This window comes from Manis pentadactyla, chromosome 15 (genome assembly GCF_030020395.1).
Source record: "Manis pentadactyla isolate mManPen7 chromosome 15, mManPen7.hap1, whole genome shotgun sequence".
In the NCBI taxonomy this organism is placed as follows: domain Eukaryota; kingdom Metazoa; phylum Chordata; class Mammalia; order Pholidota; family Manidae; genus Manis; species Manis pentadactyla.
The window spans coordinates 16357850-16372888 of record NC_080033.1 but is presented as its reverse complement, the minus strand read 5'-3'; the positions used below and the strand labels follow the sequence as shown (position 1 = coordinate 16372888).

The window sequence follows — 15039 nt, the reverse complement described above, 5'->3', positions numbered from 1 at the left end:
CTATTGTATGTCTGTGGTTCCTTTATTTGACCATGTATGCTTGGGTTAATATCTGGACTCCCTATTCTTCTCCACTGGTCTATGGATCTGTTCTAGTGCCAGTACCAAATTGTCTTGATTACTGCAGCTTAGTAGTAGAGCTTGAACTTGGGAAGCGAGATCCCCCCTGCTTTATTCCTTCTCAGGTTTGCTTTGGCTGTTCCGGGTCTTTTGTGGTTCCATATGAATTTTAGAACTATTTGTTCCAGTTAGTTTAACAATGCTGTCAGTATTTTGACAGGGATTGCATTAAATCTGTAGATTGCTTTAGGCAGAATGGCCATTTTGGCAATATTAATTCTTCCTAGCCAAGAGCATGGGATGAATTTCCATTTATTAGTGTCCTCTTTAATTTCTCTTAAGAGTGTCTTGTAGTTTTCAGGGTTTAGGTCTTTCACTTCCTTGCTAGGTATTTATTCTTTTTGATGCAATTGTGAATGCAAGTGTTTTCCCAATTTTTCTTTCTGCTAGTTCATTGTTAGTATATAGGAATGTAACAGATTTCTGTGTATTAAATTTCTATCCTCATCCGTGATTTTTATCAAATAGTTGATCAAACAGCCCAAATTAAGATTTCCCTAACTGTCCTCCATATATCTCACCTTACCAGGTAACAATTAGAGCTGTCACTGGGGCTCATTATATGTAATTGCCAAGAAGGAGAATCTGTTAAGGGTGTCAAACTCACCACCTGGCAAAGCTTCTCCTCTTGGTGTAACCAGATCGCACACAACCAACCCCAGATGGAATCGTGTGCTGGCCAGTGTGCTGTCCTGGGGCCCGCCAGCCAGGTCTCATGCCCAAACACTTACGACGTAAGTGAGCAGGTATGTGACCCCAGTGCTGTTTTGTTTAAAAGTGATCATGGTGTGCAGCCAGGTTTGGGAATCCCTGCTGTGGCTGACCTGTCTTGGGAGTCACATGCTCACCAAGTTCTCCCTAAGACATCGCTGGGTGAAGCTGCCCCCTTCGTCTTCTGTGCCTCCCACCACTGTCTCGCCTGCAGGCGGACCACCTGATCTTCTCCATAGGTTGGGACAGTGCTTCTCACGCTGGGATCGAGGCTTCTGGGAATCCCAACAGCGCGGCCCGAGAGGCGTCGTGAGGCAGAACGACCCCTGTCGCTGGCGCCCTCTCTGGGGCCGTCACCGCTTGTCAAAGACCGGCTGGGGTGAGTGATCAAACCACGCCGGATGTCCGGGCCGGTGGCCCCAAGGCCCCCACCGCCTTTCACCCTCTTGGCTCGTACTCCGGCTCCTTCGCGGTCCCACCTGCGAAGCCTCCCCTCTTTTCCATCCTCGCCTCCGTCTACCTTTTCGAACCTTCGGCGCTCGCCCTGGGGACGTGCTCCCGCCTGGCGACCATCCCCTGCGTCAGGGCCGCGCCCAGGGCGCACGGCGCCCCCTCCCCTGCAGGGCCTGGCGCCCGGGGTCCGAGAACGCGAAGCCCTTTGGTCCCCTTCACAAGCCGCAGCACCGCTGCACGTAGCCGGCAGACTGCACCGGAACCTGTAAGGCGCCTCCCCAAAGCCCCGGGACTGGGGCAGGAGCGGCGCGCGGGGCGGGGCCTCCCCCAAGCCCGTCCCCCCGGCGAGGGCGGAGGGAGGAGGAGGAGGCGGTGGCAGAAGGGGGGCGCGGAACACAAACCCTGCAAGGTTTTTGTATTTTTTTCTTTTACATTTAATTAAAAAAAAATTTTTTTCCCCCCAAACTCGAGGGTTCCTCCCCGGAGCGGGCGCGGGTCCAGGGCGGCCGGGCCGCGGGGTGGCGGCGGGGCCTGGCGGAGGCTGTCTGGCGGCCGCAACGCTACCAGGCAGTGCGCTGACCGGCCCGGCCGGTCGGCCCCCTCTAGGTCCTCCCTCTGCAGCCCGTGCGGGGCCGTCTCGGAGACGCCGCGCCGACGGCTGCTCGAACATCAGGGTGAGTTTCTCACAATGTAGCAACTTCTCTTTAAATCTCTTAACTCTCTCTACCTGCGAGTCGGGGCTGTGACAGGGCGTAAAAGCGAAGGTGTTTGTGGGGGGGCCGGAGCCGGGGCCGAACCCCCCCCAACACTCACACACTCAGCCCCCCAACCCGGGCGCAGCGCCCGCTGCCTCCTTTTTCGCTCGGCGCCCACCACCCCCGGCAGTCCCCCCACCTCCCGCGTCTCTCCCACCACCACCGCCGCCCCGATCCTGCGGGGACGCCCCACCCCTGCTCCCCTGCCCAAACCCGGCGCCCGGGGCCTCCCCGGCCCTCCCGCCGGCTGCCGGGGATGGAGCGACGGAAAAACGAGACCTAATGTTCCACGGGGGGAGGTGCGGAAGGCTCCCTCTCCCCCGGCCGTGCTCCCCGTTTTCGGTGGAGAAGAGGGCAGTGGGGCCAAGGATGGTGATTTTCCGGCCGGAGGTGGCGAACCTTCATCTCCCCTTCTCGCCCGTCCCCTGCGCCCCCCACCCCAAATTCTTCCAGGGGGTTCCAGGGAGAAACGGGGCCTCGGGTAGGCTGGGCAGGGATGGATGCGGAAAGAGGCCCCTGGGTCTCCTCCTCCCCACCGCCCCTAAACAATGAAAGGAGCTGACTTGGTCCCCCACTCCCCAGCACTGAAAGGAGTTGAGCCCCCTCCGCGGCTTGCTGGCCAGTCCCGGAGGGGGCCGTTACGCGGGGGGAGAGTGGGGGTAAAAGGAGGGAGGTGAGCCTTACCCCTGTCACCTCCCGAGACTTGGGGCGGCCCCCCATCTCCGCCCCCTCGGCCTGGGAATGGGAGGTACCAGGCCCAGCCCGTGCACCGCGCTCGGGTGGTGACCTTTAGACAAAGGCAACCCTTTCCCTGGGGTGAGCGCGGACGAGCCGGGCCGCGGCCTCCCCAGGCCCCTGCGGAGGGCGGCCAGGCCGCGGGCTCCCGGAGGGAGGAATGGAGGAGGAGGGAGGCGGGATGGAGCCGTCTGGTTTCCCATCCCTGGCTGCCCTTCGGCTGCTTCCCCGGCTCCTGCCACGGGCGGCCGCGGGGAGACAAGGGAGCGGGGGCTGCCCAGGCCTTGGTCCGCGGCCAGCGGAGAACGGGGCGAGCAGCCGCAGGAGGGCCGGCTCTGGGTCCGCAGCCAGCCGTGATTGGAAGGCACGGCGGCCCCTTGCCCTCCGCGCCCCTTTGTTTTGCTTTGTGGTTCTGAGCAGCTGAACTTCCTCGGAGGTGGGGTCAGAGGCCACCGTGTCGGCTGTCGGGGTGGCGGGGGTGACAGGTCCCAGCCCTCTGGTGTTCCCAGCCCGTGGGCTGCTGTCTGTGCCCAGCCTTCTGTCCTGACAATCAGCTGCTTTTGTCGCACAGCCCTCCAGCAGAGCAGTAGCAGTCCGCGGATGTGCTGTTTCTGCACTGGGGGATGTGTTGGCCTTGCGGTCACACCTCCTTTCCGAAGGTGCTTGTTGGGAAACAGTTTGTGGGACCACCCAAGACTCCAAGGCCTGAGATTTATGATAAGCCCTGTCTGGGTCTTTTAGTCTCTTCTCTCACCTGGGCTGGGGATGTGGGGTGCAGTGACCTCCGATGTACCGGGTGGTGGGAATCGGGGACAGTGGACAGCTCAGAAACCATCCCTTCCTCTGTGCCCTTGTCTAGTGGGACTTGAGGAGCATGTTTACCTACCCCACCGTCCTACCTGGCTCCCCCACTCCTACAAGCCGGAAATAACAACATCTGTCTACCCAGGGAGCTTTATGGATTGGCTGATGCTACCTGCATTACAAGTGGCCCCAGCCCAAGTTGGAAACAGTTATTCCCATTTTTCAGACAGGCTAATGGAGGCTCAGAGAGGCTATATGACTTGCCTGGGGTCACACAGCGCCATTTTTACCTTCTCAAGTTTCTCCAGCTCAGCTCAAACTGTCAGGTTCTCCTGTACCCCCTCTGTGGCATTTTGTCCCTTTTGATTTTGTTGACATGGGTCTCAAATATGGACAATACCTGGAAAAGGTGTTGGATTTTTTTTTTTTTCCCCTGAGTGCGGTTTTGGGAAGGGGTAAGGAGGACCTGGAAGCTTGGCTGAGGGCAGGATCGTTGCCCATGGGGTTGGAGCAGAGTGTTTGCCTACAGAACCTGGGAGCTGGAGGTGGGGAGTCAGGGGATGGAGGGCCCCAGGCTTGGCCGAGCAGGGCACGGGGGGCACCTGGGAGCGGCCCCACTGTCACCCTCCTCCTTTTCCACTTGAGCTGAAAGCTGGCCCAGCTTGCTGCTGCTGGGAGGGCGGCTGAACTGTGGGGGACCGTTGTCGTCACTCTGCCCTGTTGGCCTCCACGGTGACCTGATGTGGCTGGCAGGGAGCTTTCTCCCCTTGGCCCGGGTGTCAGACCCCCTGGCCCACTCTGTGACCTTAGGCAGGCCATTGACCTCGCTAGTCCTCAGGTTCCTCTGCAGTTGGTTGTAATTAGAGTTCCTTTAATGGACCTTGAGGTGGGGAAAGTATTATCCAAGCATGTTAACTTTTATTTCTCATTCAGCAGAGGGGATATGGCCTGCCTGTAGGGGCAGGCAGCAGTGTTGGGTGCTGGGCATTTAAGGAGGAGTAGCCACGGCAGGCACCCTGGAGGAATTCCCTGTGCTTTGGGGTGGGAGTGGGGGGCAAAGGGGAGACTGTGAATAAATCTGCTTTGTTGATACACCACCTTCCAGCTCTCTGAACGGGGCCCTACCCCTTCAGCACTTCTGGTGCTAAATAAACATTTGCGGGGATGGCTGGGGATGGCCCAGTGAGGGCGGTGACACAGATGATCTTCCCATTGTACAGATGAGGAAACTGAGTCCAGGGCTGGGAGGGGACTCCAACCCAGATAGCAGGGGCCGGGCGTGGTAGGACAGGGACTCAGAATTTGTCAGCAGTGTTTTGAGGGAGCCCCTGTGCCGCCCCTCCCCTGCTGCCCTCTTCTTGATGTGCACCCTCCTGAGATGACAGGCTTAAGTAATAACAATTCCTGTGGGTGGAGTGGGGTGGGATGGGGGGCAGGAGAGGATGGGCATTAGGAAACACACAGATCTCGAGGGTGAGTGTTTCCTGAAAGTAGGAATTGGTTTTTTTGAGCAGGGAAGCATGAGTAAGGCCCACAGGGAACAGGCCTGTACCCTCCCCACCCCCTCCTGCTGACTTCCTTCCCAGAGGCCTCCTGGGCCTTCCCAACCTTCCCTGGGGATGTGGGGGTCTTCTCACTCCGCCTGCCCCCAGGCTCTGGAAGGGCCAGGGGGTCAGCACCTGGGGCTGGGCTTCTTGGGAGGGGGGCTTGGGTGAGGGGGTCACCCTCCCAGGGTCCTGAGTGCCACCTTCTAGCCCCCAGCCCAGCCACCAGGGAGCTCCCGCCAGCGGTCCCAGCTTTCCCCTGTGTGTTCTGACTCCTGGTCTCAAGAATGCAGAAGGCTGCTGGTGAGGGGAAGGTAACTGGAAACAGGAAAACATGGCATTCCTTTCTAGCTGGCCCCGGCTTGGAAAGCGCTGAGGGGCTGCCTTTCTCCCTGTCCCACAGCAGGGGAGAGGGTGGGGGCTGCGGTGGCCTCACCCTGCCCCTTTGGGTCTTCTGCCCCAGGCACCCTCCCTCTTGGTGGAAACAGCAGTTCCCTGAGCTACTGGTCCACGGGTGTAAGCCGCCCCCCTCATCAGAGTGATCCCTCCCCATCCCACTTACTCTTCTGTTCATATCTGAGTTTTTCTCCTCTCTTTAAGGTTGGAGGGCCTGTCTGAGGCGGCTCCCCAGAGTAGGATCTGTCACAACAGAGATACATGGGAAATGTTTGGTTGAATTGCCCCCAAAGATTCCCTCCTCATTCCTTCCGTAGAAGTCCCTACCACCATTAGAGTTTTGTCCCCTCAGACTGAAGCCTTCATGACATGCAAGATCCCCCGATGGAGTTTTCTAAGATATTCCTAGTTTGGTGGCAATTAGTTTTGTGTACAAGTTTGTGTATTCACAGTGGCAGGGAATTTTTTTCTTTCCGTGCTTCCCACCTAAACTTCCTGAGGGCCTACTGTGTGCCAGGGCCCTGGGGCTCAGTTAGGATACTGGGACTCAGTCCAGGAGGGGGTTAGAGATAAGTTGTCCGCAGGGCTGGATTAGCTGCTGGCGGATTTGGTTCATTCTGTCTGGGTGGTCTGGAAGGCTCCAAGGAGGAAGCAGCTTCTTGCTCTCTGTCTCATTCTTGTTTTCCAAGCCATACATGCACGTGGGACAAATTAAAAACCCAAGCATAGTAAGTCTCTCCTTCCACCCCCTTGGCCTCCCTGGCCCCCCCAGTTGGCCTCCTGTGGGGCAGCACCTCAGTCCTGATGTTCTGTGCACACACATTTATATACCGTGTATGTCTTCAGAAACAGTTCACACGGGCCAGCTCGCTCTGCCCATCGTGCTGCACCTCGCTTTCGTCAGGTCATCTCCCTGGGAGACCCTATTGCACACCCTGTCTTTATCTTGGCTGCATGATATTCTGCAGGGTGGGCGAACCCTCTCTTACTTAACGTGGGTGTGGAGGCGTTTCCTTGCATGCAGAGCTGGAAGGTACACATCCAGTCGTATCGGGAAGTGGGTATGTCTGTGAGATAAACTGGAAGTGGCATTGCTGGATCAAGAGCCTGCATTGTGTCATTTGGTCTTTCTTGGTACCTTTGCAGCTGTGTCTTGAAGGAAGCTGCTCCCCTCCTGTTCAGCACAGCCAACCTGTCAGTCCCACTGTCTTTACCCTCTTGTGATTTCCTTGCCCTCCTCCTTCCTGCCTGTGGCCTGGCTCATGTGCTTGCCCTTTGGCGTGGAGGTCAAGAGCATGGGCTCTGGAAGCCAACTGTTCGTTGGTCCAAATCCTGGCTCTGCCACTGCTGGCTGAGTGGCTGCAGGCCAGGGGCTTGCGAGCTCTGGGCCTCAGTTTTCCTCTCAACTAAATGGGTTCATCTCACTACCTACTTTTGGAAGGTTGTTGTGAGGCTTAAATAACACCCATAACGTGCACCGGCAGCCTTGCGAATGTTGGTGTTATCTGTTTAACAGTTCATGGGGTCAGGAACCCCCTGTTTCAGGGCTGTGAACCCCTAATTGGCAGACATGGGAGGTAATGCTGGCTTTTCCACCTAATTGCAGTGTGACCCTGATAAGCGATCCCTTTTCTGGGTCTCGGTTCCTTGTCTGTGAAATGGGCTCATCAGCTCCCTTGTAGGGTCTGGAATGAGACGGTGCTCTCTCCCCCACGCCAGGCTTGCAGTAGGCTTTTGGGAACTTGCAAGCAACTGACGTTGCTGTTGTTCTCATTGCAATGACTGTTCTCCGAGGAACCATGCTGACTCCTCCACTCCGAAAGGTCCCCACTGCCTTCCCGAAAGGCATATGGGGAACAGTGTTGGCATTCTGAACCACAGGGCAGCAGAGGGCACACAGCAGACTGCTCTGGCATCAAGCGCGATGGTGTGACCCTGGGAACAGACAGGGCTTCCCCACTCTGTGCCTAAGTTTCCTCAACCGGGGGAATGAGAATGACAGGAAGCACACTTCAGACGTGCTCATGGATGTTCAGTGCTTAATATGTGCCTAGCATATAGCAGGTGCTCAGGAAAATATTAGTGGCTGTGGTGATGGTGGCCGTGCTGATGGTGGCCATGCTGGTGGTCACATTAGTGGCTCTGGTGGGGTGGTGATGCTGAGGTGGTGGTGATTATCAGCGAATTAGCGAAGGCTCCCATGGGCTCACATCCCCAAGCCCTTACTACCTTCCCCCAAACCCTAGGCAATTAATGTTGGCATTGTAAACAGAGGACAGGGTCCACGGCAGAACCCTGTGGGCTTCAGCTTCGTCCCCTATATCAGAACTTCCCTCGGGGGTTCCTTGTGAGGCTGAATTGAGTGAAGATGCAAAAAGTCTTGAAGGTGGCCCGGGTGGATCCGGGAGCTGGCAGTGGGGGTTCACTTTGCTTATTGTTATTATTATTATTAACTTTTTATCATGGAAATTTAAAAGCACTCACCAGGAGTTGAGAGAATAGCATAATCAACCCTGTGTACCCATTACTGGCTTTCTGCTGATCTTTTTTGTCCGTTACCCCTCTCCCAACCCCACACTTTTTTTCTCTTTTGGTAAATACCATAAAGCAAATCCAGCCTTCATACTATTTCAGCTGTATTATTACTGTGCATACTAATGGTATTGGTTCTGGAGTCCAGAGGCTGTTTCGCCACCTCCAGGATCTGTCATGTTCTGTAACAGACAAAACATTAGACCCATTTCACAGTCGGGGAAACTGAGGCAGCAGGGAGTGGGTTTTGGTCAGGTTGCCCTTTCTCTGTGCTCCGTTCTTTGGGACCTTGCTGAGGTTGCTGTCTGGGCCACCCAGAACCTCGCACTACGGGGGCCGTTTCTGATTACATGGCTTTGGGGACTTAACACCTGCGGTGTTCAGTGTGGGTGTAGATGCTGCTGTTCTGTGCAGAAATCGTCCAGGTAAAGGGTGAGCTGGAGACGTTTGGCCAGTGGTAGGGGGATGGATGGGATGATCCCCAGAGGTAAGGGGTACCTGGGTCAGCCTCCCAGGTTCCAGTCTTCTTTCTGCCCCTTCTAACCTTGTGATGTGGAGGCAAGTTATTTCCCTTCTCTAATCCCAGGTTAGAAAACCAGAAGTACAAGAATAGTGAAAGATATTTCTTTTGAGAGCCTTTGTATCAATCATGTGAGGTCCTGCGTGGACAAGTGTTTTGCGAGTGCCTGGCTCAGCGTAAGCACTCAGCAGGAGGTGGCAGTCATCGGGGCTGTCGTTCTCAGCTCTGTGTTAAGTGTGTGCTCCAAGGGGAAAGGAACTAAATGTACTTTTTGTGAGTAAGAGGGTCGGAGGCAGGGCTGATGCCCCTGGAGCCGCCATCCCCTTTTCTCACCCACCCCGTCCTTCTCTACTAACCCTTCGAAGTGCTTCTTGTGCTTGGAGGTGCAGTCGGGTTGACTTCTTGGTGACCCCCATCCCGCCTCCTGTGTCCCCTCTGTCCCAGCCTGGCAGCCTTGGCAGCACTGTGAGGGGGAATTCTGCAGCTGCAGTACCCTTGTTAATGACCCCTGGGGCCCTGGAAGGAGCTCCCAGTGCCCTCTGTAGCTTGGAGGTGGAGGGGGACTCATTCCTCCAGGGTGCCCCCTGGCGAGAGCTCCCTGGAGTCCCCTTTCCAGAGGGTGGGTGCTGCCTCTTGTCCACTGTGTGGTGCTGGGCAGGTGGATGCCCACCGCCCCTGCCTCACAGGGTGGTGGTGACAGTTTGCTGGACTCTAACTTCCCTCCTGCCCTTCATGGCGCCTCTGCCATCTTCACACACAGTGCCCCCAGGCTAGGTGGGGGCGGGGACCGCCTGGAAGAGTTCTTAGCTCTTTACCCTCCCCTGCTGGGCTCCCTTCAGCCTCGCAAGCTCTTGCCACGCATGTCTTCTCATTGCAGAGTGTGCCCAGTGACCTCTCACTTGTGCACAGTGCCCCTAGTTTCACGGAATGTGTGTCTATGATTCCCCACATCATCTTACTGAAGTGTAACTCACGTACAGCTGGTGTGGGTATGAGGGGAAAGGGCTGCTGGAGTGTCTGGGTGTCAGAGGGGTGCATGGGTACCACAGAGTGAGGACTGAGCCCCCAGATAGTCAGATAGGTGTAGACATACTCACAGTAGGGGGCATAGTCTCTTGAGTCTGGGAGCCTTTTCTCTGTCCTTCCCTAACGTGTCTCAAGACCCCGGCCATCCCCGGGGGGAGCCCAGGCCAGGGGATGCCCTCTGGATTTCAATGGCTCTGTCCTCAGAGGCTGTCCATGATCCCCAAGGGTGAACATGGGTTTCCTTACTAAAGCTTGGAGCATCTTTCCTTCCAGGCCAATATCAGGACTCTGGGCATCTAAAGGGTGAAGGACTGCCCAGGAAAATCTGTCTTTCCTGGTACTTTTCCCTTTCCTTCAGATTATTTCAGCAAAGTTAATTAAGCCAGGGATGTTTTAAACTGCCAGAATCACTTTTATTTCTATTGAAGAAAAAAGATGAGCAAGTAGATTGATGACGTTGATACCCTCTCTTAGGAAGTCTACTACTGGATTTTTCTGTCAGGTGAAACAATAAAGTCATGATTAATTTTCTAACTGAACATTATCTAAATAATGTTTCAAAAAACTTTGGTGGCTAAAAGGGACTCTGATATCCTTTTATGTCTAAAAGTATGTTTATTAGCACTAATTTGTTCTTATTTTTACCTTGGGTATCCGAAGCTGTGACGGTCATTACCCTGTACCTTGATGTTTCAGTTTTTTTTTTACTATAGCATTCCTTCTCTTTCAGATGAGACCAAGAGTGAGCCTGTCCTTCTCTCATTTCATCACGTCCCAGGAGGTAATGTGCTGTGAGGATGAAGTGCAAGTGGCTTTGGAAGTTCCAGAGGGAGGGCTGAGATGGAGCCAGTGGCTCAGCAGGGTGTGGGTCCCGGGTGGAGGGGGAAGGCGGGATTAGTGGTAGCTTAGGGAGCTTGGCCTCTTTTCCTTAAGTGAGGGAAGGCCACTGATGTGATAGAGTAAAATTTCAGGACATTCACAGTATTGAGCACTGACTATATGCCACACGCTATTTTAGGCAGTATGAAACTAGTTCAGGGTCACACAGCAAGTGAAATAGCAGCACTAGGATTTGGTTTTAGACCCAGCTCTCTGGTGGCAGGTAAGAGATGATGAGTGCTGAATACAATAAAAATCATGATAAAAAATAATTAGAATATACTAAGAATCATCACTTAATAATTATAAATAACACAACAAATGTATAAATCATTAAGGAATATAATTAATGAGGTAATGATGATAACTAGTAATAAACTGTTTTTGCTCATGTTCTTGATCTCTTTTACCTTGCCGTTTTTTTACCTTCATGCTACCTGCCAGCACACTGCCAGATTTACCCATTATTGTTGGTCTCTCTTCCCCTATTGGAATACAACCACCATAAAGATGGGGCTTTTTGTTTTATTCACCAGTGTATCCCCAGTGCCTAAAATAGCGTGTGTCATATAGTCAGTGCTCAATAGATACTGTTGAACTGAGTTGAAGTAAATGTACTGAAATTTTACTATGCTCCACAGATGTTCTAAGCATATATTATTTATATCTGTACAACAAAACTACTGCCTAGATACAAAGTATGAAACTAGTTCAAGGTCACACAGCAAGTCAGGTAGCAGCACTAGGATTTGAACTGGGGCAGGGCCTGTTACTCTAGATACCTCATTATTGCCCCTCAGGGTGTGCGTGCGTTCCAGAACTGTCCTAATGATAGAAGCAAAGTCTATTTCAAAATTATCAGCAGGAGGGAAGCCAAGGATGATCCCTACGTGTCTGGCCAGGGGAACTGGATGGGCAGTGGGGGTGGGGGAGGGGTCATTTGCTGAGAGAGAGAACAGAATTAAAGGAACTTATTTATGGGACTAGGAATGGCTCAGTTTAGGTATGCCTGAAATTAATTAGGCAACTTTTGAGTTGTTAGGTTAATATCAAACTTTCCATTCTGATTTTAGGCTATTTGCTGGAAACTCAGCTAGGTACTTCATATTTAAGTTTTCATGGTAGCTCCATGAGGTGTTGTTATGAACCATGAGCCCCAAACTGAAGTTTAGGGAGGCCAGATTATCATCATCAAGATGTAAAAGTCCAGACCTGATTCTAAAGCTATTATTTTAAAAGTGGAAGATGATGTATCCAAAGTCTTAGCTGACAGTCTGTTTCTGGCTTGAAAGACCAGGCAGACTGTGCCATCATTAAGCAAGATATATTAGAAATATGGAAGGAAAAGAGGATTTTGGAGCTATAAGGTAGGGAAGGTGGAATTATAAATCTGGTTTTAGATACTACACCTGAGATACCTGAGGGATTGCTAGGCAGAGTAGTACAGCAAGCTCTTGCATCAATTTTGCTTACAAATCTGACAAAGGTGAAATATCAAACTTTATTTCCAAAATTAAAATATGTGAATTCTTTGGAATGACTTCTGAAATTCTCCTTTAATCAGAATTTAAGGCTTGGTGACTTCTAAGTGGAAGTCACCTATATCTATACATTTCACATCTATTCTAAATTTTTCCTTCAGTAAAAAGTTCCCCACTTACATCTTCTCCCCACAAAAATGTTCTATCATTTGCCTAATTTAATAACTCAGATTTGCTATTATTACTATTATTTATTCAGCAAACATCTCATTGCCTCCCAGAAACAAAGTAGCAGATAACAATTCTCAACATGTCAAGGATTTAGAATTATGGTAAGAACTGTACCAATTCAATTTTGTTTGGTACAAACTGCAAAAAGCCCTTCACATTTCACAATTCCACCTGAAAATTATTCTTTTTTGAGAACAGAATTTGGAATAGAATGTTGTTCTTAGAAAAACCTTTTCCTAAATTCCTAATTCTCCTAATATATAGGAAACAACTTTTTCTGCAGTCACAATGAGAATCCTATTATCAGTTTAAACCAGATTTGGTAGAAAATTGTCTTCCCTATTAATGGTTCAGGATTACAAATTTTTACTGACATTTTTTAAAAAGTACCTTTTAGAGATAATTTCTGAAATATTTGTAGATATCACCATTAGATATCTGAGTTCTGCATTCAAAAGAATGGAGCAAAAGGGAAAGTGGATGTGAAAAGAGACAAAACAAGACTAGCCATGGGTTGATGGTTTTTACAGCACGCTGATAAGAATATAAGGGTTTACGGTACTGTACTTTCTACTTTTGTGCATGTTTGAAATTTTCTATGCATTTTTAAAAACTCAGAAGCTAGAAATAAATATGCAAGAATGATAATATTTATGTTTGAGTGAAGGTACTAAAAATGTTTTTCCCTTACGTTTTTCTATATTCTCTGTATTCTTTTATTTGAGCATTTTTACTTTTTATAAGGACAAAACAAAAACAATTTTAAAGATTCTTACTGAGCTCATTCCTTTGTTCCTAGCTTTGCCCCTTTCTGTGTTAGGACAATGACCTGTCTGCATTTTATAAATTATCTGAAACAACACTGATTTGTCCTTTTCACAGTTACATTCTGAAAGCTGTATACATGAAACTCTATCTTAACCTTGTCCTTGAATTTAGGATTGTCCACTTAAGAGGCCTTGAGCAAGCAATTTAGCCTCTTTGACTCTCAATTTCTCTCTTAAAGAAGAAGAAAAAAGGCAAATTAAGAGACAAGTGACATAAATGACAGATCCGATAAAGGGTTGACATCCAAAATATATAAAGAGCTCACACACCTCAACAAACAAAAGCAAATAACCCAATTAAAAAATGGGCAGAGGAGTTGAATAGACAGTTCTCTAAAGAAGAAATTCAGATGGCCAACAGACACATGAAAAGATGCTCCACATCGCTAGTCATCAGAGAAATGCAACTTAAAACCACAATGAGATATCACCTCACGCCAGTAAGGATGGCTACCATCCAAAAGACAAACAACAACAAATGTTGGCGAGGTTGTGGAGAAAGGGGAACCCTCCTACACTGCTGGTGGGAATGTAAATCAGTTCAACCATTGTGGAAAGCAGTATGGAGGTTCCTCAAAATGCTCAAAATAGAAATACCATTTGACGCAGGAATTCCACTTCTAGGAATTTACCCTAAGAATGCAGCACTCCAGTTTGAAAAAGACAGATGCACTCCTATGTTTATAGCTGCACTATTTACAATAGCCAAGATATGGAAGCAACCTAAATGTCCATCAGTAGATGAATGGATAAAGATATGGTACATATACACAATGGAATATTACTCAGCTATAAGAAAAAAAACAGATCCTACCATTTGCAACAACATGGATGGAGCTAAAGGGTATTATGCTCAGTGAAATAAGCCAGGCGGAGAAAGACAAGTGGAGTATAAGATTTCACTCATATGTGGAGTATAAGAACAAAGGAAAACTGAAGGAACAAAACAGCAGCAGAATCACAGAACCCAAGAATGGACTAACAGTTACCAAAGGGAAAGGGACTGGGGAGGATGGGTGGGAAGGGAGGGATAAGGGCGGGGAAAAAAGAAAGGGGGCATTATGATTAGCATGTATAGTGTGTGGGCGGCACGGGGAGGGCTGCGCAACACAGAGAAGACAAGTAGTGATTTTACAGCATCTTACTAGGTTGATGGACAATGACTGTGAAGGGGTATGTGGGGGGGACTTGGTGAAGGGGGGAGCCTAGTAAACATAATGTCCTTCATGTAATTGTAGATTAATGATACCAAAATAAAAAAGAGACAAGTGACAATGCAAAACAACAAGGCAAGGATCTAACACTTGGTGAATCTGAGGCATTGTTCTAGGAACTTTTATTCCTTACAAAAATAGCTTTTTTAAGTAAGAAAAACAGGACTATTCTAATATTATATGAACAAAGGATACAAAATACAATTAATTAAATATTTATTGAGCAGCTGTTTTCAGCACCATACTAAAAGCAATACCAATGGTAAACAAATATGTGAAAAATGGTCACCTATATTAACCATAATCAAATGAATTCAAGTGAAAACAAAAGTGACTTTTCCATTTTTTACCCATCAAATGGCCTATGTGCAAAATAAATGTTTTCTCCAATGTGTTAGATGAATGTGGAGTTTTGGGATCTCTTCTGTGAGTATATGCATATATTCATAATCTTCCTGAAGGCACTTAAGCAATGTATATAAAACAGCTTAAAATGTATACATATATCTAAAACAAAAGTCCAGCCAGGACAATGAAGCACTCCTAGCAAACTAAGTCTGGTTTCTAAATACCATTTGAGAAAGTACCAAAATGAAAGTACTTTCATTTCCAAAGAGCACCTCATTTCTTCATTTCCGTGACCTCCAGAGTCCTCATTTCCAAAGAGGACTCCTTGGAAAATGGCTACTTCAAGGTGGGAGGTAGGAAATTAACAAGATGAGCCAGGAACATCTTGTTGTGGCAAACAGCAAACAAGTGATCAAAGACTGCTGGGGTCATGTCAAAAGGACAGAGGAGCTGACTAGAAAAG

The 15039-nt window shown here is 50.0% G+C and overlaps 1 long non-coding RNA gene across 1 annotated transcript; it reads left to right on the top strand.

Moving 5' to 3' along the window:
• The first annotated feature begins 1699 nt into the window (after positions 1 to 1699).
• On the top strand, positions 1700 to 14696 carry LOC130681145 (uncharacterized). Its single transcript, XR_008994198.1, has 3 exons — positions 1700 to 1958; positions 10327 to 10377; positions 13127 to 14696. It is a non-coding gene; the product is annotated as an uncharacterized LOC130681145 (long non-coding RNA).
• Positions 14697 to 15039: the final 343 nt, after the last annotated feature.